General features: G+C 36.0%; 1 long non-coding RNA gene across 3 annotated transcripts; it reads left to right on the forward strand.

Moving 5' to 3' along the window:
- Nucleotides 1-1,220: 1,220 nt before the first annotated feature.
- LOC131522281 (uncharacterized) lies at nucleotides 1,221-4,730 on the forward strand. 3 transcript variants are annotated; one of them, XR_009266493.1, is made up of 3 exons: nucleotides 1,221-1,575; nucleotides 3,747-4,011; nucleotides 4,591-4,730. It is a non-coding gene; the product is annotated as an uncharacterized LOC131522281 (long non-coding RNA). The 3 variants fall into 3 exon arrangements; XR_009266494.1 differs by lacking the exon at nucleotides 1,221-1,575 and adding an exon at nucleotides 1,940-2,077; XR_009266495.1 differs by lacking the exon at nucleotides 1,221-1,575 and adding an exon at nucleotides 3,592-3,620.
- Nucleotides 4,731-5,746: the final 1,016 nt, after the last annotated feature.

Genomic DNA, 5,746 nt, shown 5'->3' on the forward strand with positions numbered 1-5,746 from the left:
TGCTCTGGTTCTTACTGCATTGAATTCATTTGAATATCATTGTTATGTTTGGGAGTTATGTTATGTAAAATTATACAAACATCATAATGATATTCAAAGTGATAGTAATTAAGTGCTCTAAGAGTGCCCCATTGCCATCAAACTTACTTATTTACATTGAGTTATAAACATTATTTTTAGTGCTGTCAAAATTAGCGCAAAAGGCATGCGATCAGTTTTTTCAGTTTAACAGCGTTAAAAATATTTATGGTAGTGGGGTTTAACCATTTACTCATCAACATGGCGGTTACAGAACTTTACCACGGTAAACTGCGCTGTTGTTTCAAACGACTTTTGTCATCTTATTGAATTAAGTTACCGAATTAAAATGAGTTTTAACGAGCAACGCTTATCATGGTAAGAGAACGGCTATGGTTTTGAGAGGTTGTGTATTCTGTATGAGGTTTGCCTTTTAAAAGTGTGCTATTTCTACTTCTTGTTTTTCAGAGAAGACATTTCTGTCACTAACAAAGTGGATGGTGAGCAAAGATGGTGGCCACGTTTTGGAGCAGCACCTGGGTTTTGCAGATGGCTATGTATTCTTTGGCTGCTTGTCTTTTTCCTTATGTTTCTGTTGCCTAAAGATTCTTTGTGAGGATGAATCCAGAGGACACAACATAATGCACTGCAAAACGTCCTAAGACAGGAGAAATGGTGAAGTTGCACTGTTCCAGCATTGGAAGTCTGTATTTTTAAGTGTTATACATGCAATGTTTTAAATAAAGAATTTGATATTTTGTAATTATTGTGTCTGTTTTAATTGAATGCCAGTAGTACCTATGTAGAGTAAAAATAAAATGAATTCTATATAAAATCTAATGAAATCTATATTAAAATGAATGAATTACAGTAGTATACTGATGAATTGGATTTTATTTACAGTAATTTACTGTAAAACAGTACAGTTTGCAACTGTACATTGAATACAGTTTGCTACTGTAAATATTAATTACAGTAACTTACTGGCAACAGGCCACTATTCTTACTAATTACTATTCTTTAGGGTCTTAATGAAAAGTCTATAACATAGTTTGGTAAAACATTTTCATTGGTAGTGTAAAAAACACCTTTTTTACCCTGTCAAAACCAGCTCTTGTCAGAGCAAGCCATATTGTGTCATTCTCCTTTAAATGTCCCCCTCTCTTCCGACCTGCTCTCTGAGGGACTGTTTACTTTAGCCGCATTCATCCTGAAACTTGCTAATTAGCACATTATTAGGAAAGGCGATTTGCAAAGATTCATTTAAAAAACCTTGTACTAACTTCTTCTGGAGGTGAAGCTGGATCACGAATGAATCGCGCGAACATAGACGCATTTAGGTAGCCTGACTAAGTCAGACTTCGTACTTCAGCTCAATTTCAGTTCGCTTCTGTACTCAGTCTGATATAGCAGACCATCTCTCAGTTTATCTCCGGCTCCACAGCAGCCGGCCAACCAACGAACAGAGCCGTGATGTAGACGCTAAGCGCTGAATTTAAGATTGTAGTTTAGGTTTAGGTGAGGGAAATCTAACACGACAGCGGACATGGAGACACGGTATGCTATTCGCTCTGTTGTGGAGAATATTCCCGGGATTTGCCAACTGAAGCCCGAACAAGAAGAGTGTTTGGTTCACATTTTGAATGGAGGTGATGTTGTGGCCCTACTCCGGACAGGTTTTGGGAAAAGTTTAATTAATTTAATTTACCGTGGATGCGTAGATTTACTTCACATAATCTGCAAAAGTCGTTCACAGCCATCTTCACGCCGGTATTTCGTTCGATGGTTTTGTTTTCGCCGCATACCTGTGTTTACAGCGGAAGTTCGAGGCGGCGTATAACATACGTCATAACCAAACGTTATGTGATTGGCTTACGGGTACACCAATGATTTTAAACTTCAGACAAGCATGCATGTTTCCTCCCTTAGCTCGGTTCATTTGGGCATATGTGAACAGGGCAGTCGTGCTGGGATCTATGCCAAAACGGTCGGTCCGAGATTGCCTGAGCAAGGTGGTCTCAGCTCGATTGAAAACAAACTCTGGAGCGGATCGGTTGAAGTGAGAAAGCAATCCGATCCAACGGACCAATCTAAGTTGGGTGTAAATTCCGTGAAAAAGCAGTAGACTATCCCTGCGTCTCAGTGTGCATACTATCCACCATATATGATCAAATAGTATTGAAAATGACTAATCTCACATAGAATTTAGGATGGATAGTATGCACATTGGGATGCAGGCTATGTCTGTGGGTGAGCACGTCTTCGCCATTCAAAATCAAAGTGCGCCTTTTCATTTTATTATGTCTTATTGCTCTTTGTAGTAGGTGCATTTTCACAATGTTTTCCCATATCCTGGACTACTGCTCAAAATGATAAATTAATAAACTATTATAACAACAGCTATAAGCCCTCGAAGCTGTTGTAGTTCCATCCTGACATCAGAGCCAGCTGCAAATGTCAGAAGCACTAGCCGAGTTGAAGCTGCTCTCATCGGGAAACATGAGCACTGAGCGCCCGCTGACCGTGCGGAGCTCACGTCTTCGAAATCAGCAAAGCACATTTTCAAATAGACGCTGTCTTTATAAATAAACTGCAGATTTGAATTTTAAACTACATTCTCGAAATACTTTTAAAACTAAATTTCTTGACACAATAACAGTAATATTTCAAATACAATGCTGCTGAACTCAACCAATCAGCATGTTCTTATTTTCTCCTAGATTTTGGATCACCAACTTTATTCTTTTAATAGTACACATAGTAATCCATCCATTTTTTATTCATTCATAATGGTGAAAGACAGTATTTAATTCAAGAATTTGAATTGTATCTTGTGTAATATGCATGTGTATACTGATATATATCAGTCAACTCATAATATAAATAAATAAAATTAATCTAATAACATTTTATAGTGCTTGTGTTACAACTATTATGTTAATAATATAATTAATATTACATAGTAATTATATTAAATTATAATAAGTGATTATGTAAATACAAACAGCTCCTTAAAGTAATTTGTCAGGTACAAGTTCAGTAGTATTACTCACTTAATTTATTCTTAAGCTGAATACTTACATTATCATAAGAGCCCTAATGTAAGGTAAGACTATTTTTTTTTTTTTTTTTAAATGTTCTGTTTCTAAAGAGTTTTCTCTGAGGTGGTCTTTTAGGTGCCAATTTCTCCATATATTTGTGCTTAGTTGTTCTGAAGTGATTCTATCACACAGAGGAGGGTTGTTTTTGTTTCGAGTTGTGTCGTTGTGTGGACTGGGATACGGCACAGTGATTCAGTTCTGGCTTTGCCTCATACAAAAACCTCACAGAGTTTAATTGGCTGTCATTGCATTGAATGATTAGTCTGAGGCTGTTCTATCATCTTAGACATGAAGACTTCCACTGCAGCTCGGGGTTTCATCTTATGGCTATGGATTTTAAACAGTTTTAGTCAAATATATCTGTTGAAAAGATCATCTGTTCAGATGACGGCATTTCTCTCTTCCATATAAGACAGCCCCTCAACAGAGGGCATGGGTATTTGTATTGACGTTTTTCATTGTGTCGGGACTACCACAGTGATACATTCTTCATTAGGCGCTGTACAAAATCTCATAGCTCTATTATTTCTGTTTATAAACTGTATTGATAAATGTAAACCAATATCTGACTGAATGACTGAACTATCACAGAACTATTCTCTTAATCTTGATGTTTTTGTCTTGAAGGCTTTTGTTCCAGACACCTGTTTGTATGTGAATGGAGCAGACATGGGTATATAACGAGGATGACTGACAGATGGAATTACCTTTGAAAGAATATCAAGCTGGACTTCTTCGACTGGATATTTCACATCAAAAGTCCAGATGAGTTTATAGTGCATTTCTTAAGACGTGCGGATACTTTTCATTACAAAAGGATATTGTCAAGGGGCTGAATGAAGTGCAGATCCACTAACTTTTGGAAGTCCCATCCGTCTCACGGTCAATCCAAGTAAGTAAATCCACGTTCAATGTTTCCATAATGCAGTTTTCAAAACCATACACCTGATTTTGTGAAAACGTGAACTTTGGTCAGTTAGTTGAAGCTAGCAGGGCTCAGTTAGGTCACTTAGTCAGTCCCAATGCTGATGTAGGGTCAGGGGTGTTTTTGTAAGGGTTACGGTAGCGGTGCATTTTCAGCTACTGACACCTTAACATTCGGAAAGCCGATAACCCTCAAGGTCTTACCAAGTAAGTACTTCTTTTTAACTGTTACGAGTTTTTACTCCAACGTATGTGCTGTAGAAAATTGTGAAAAACTTTGCAAAATAGCTTGAAACGGTTAGTTAGTTGGTTGTGCTGCGTTCAGCTTCTGATCGCGGCATGTTTGTTAACTTGGGCTGCTGCTCCAAAGAAAACGTGTCTAGTAGAGTAATTGCATTTGTTTATATGTTTTGTGCATGAATAGATGATTGCAAGAGTTTTTCACTGACATCATGGGCATAGATTTGTAACTGCCACATATGTAAAAAGTACTGTCTTGCCAAAGGACTGAAAAACTGATGAAAACTGCTTCTTTTTCTTTGTTCAGAAGATACACCGAAAATCCCTCCGATTCTGTCCATCTTGTCCCCTTTAAAGGGCAGTGGACCAGATATTTGTCTGGCCGCCGGGTTCTATCCTGGAGAAAAGACTATGACTTTGACTTTGGAAGATAAACAACTTGTAAATCTTAACGCCAGCAATGCACCCTTGATCATATCAACCAAAACCTACTATTATGCTGGATTCAATGGTGTTGATAAAATCCAAAAATGCCAAATGGATGAAGTCATAAAAGACAAAAATAGTGAGACTCCTGACACTCCTGACCCGACAGGTTTGTACTTAAATTGTAATTAATGTTTATTTATTCATTTTTATTTTTTATTAATTAATTAGTTTTGTTCTACTTAATTTTTATTTTGCAGATAAACCCAAAGTACTAACTCCACTGTCTTGTGAAACAAATACTAGTACTTCTGCCTCAGAGTTCATAAACACTGGTTAGTAATAAAATACATAAGATATTCTACGTGTATATCTTGCATTTATCTACATTATGCTATGATTTACAAGATTTAAGTTCATTTAATATCAAAGGATGATTAATTTATTGCTTTAATTTTTTCAGGTGATCCAAAAATGAACTCCTTGAATCTTCTTGTGACAGGTCTGAGAATTCTGCTTGCTAAATGTGTTGCAGTTAATGCAATGATGACTGTGAAGGCATTCATATTTTAAAAGTTCAATTCAGCCAAATCATCTGAATAATCAAAATTTTTAACTGTAACTTGATCAAACCCTGACAAACAAACAAATGCGGTTATAAAGTCAGCCACAGGGTCAATATTTATCTATATTCTATCTAATAATGTTACATGGAATGAAAATACAAATTGTTAGTAATGTCTTTCAAATGTACAGAATATTGACAAACATTGCAAACCTTTTTGACATTTAGAAACATTTCTGAATTGAGTGGTATAATGTGCATATTATTGCTTTGCCATGGTGTGTGTATTTTCAGCTTTATTTGCAGACAAGTGCAAGTTAATTTTTTTATACTTGTATATTTTTCCTTTTTCACATAACAGTATTGCATTGTTTAAGACTTTTAAATTGTTTAATTGTATAACGGATAACTATTTGACTTAACTATTAAGGTTCTGGTCTTTGGATGTAATATGGTTTTTTAAAAATATATT

The sequence above is a fragment of the Onychostoma macrolepis genome, chromosome 02, assembly GCF_012432095.1.
Source record: "Onychostoma macrolepis isolate SWU-2019 chromosome 02, ASM1243209v1, whole genome shotgun sequence".
In the NCBI taxonomy this organism is placed as follows: Eukaryota; Metazoa; Chordata; class Actinopteri; order Cypriniformes; family Cyprinidae; genus Onychostoma; species Onychostoma macrolepis.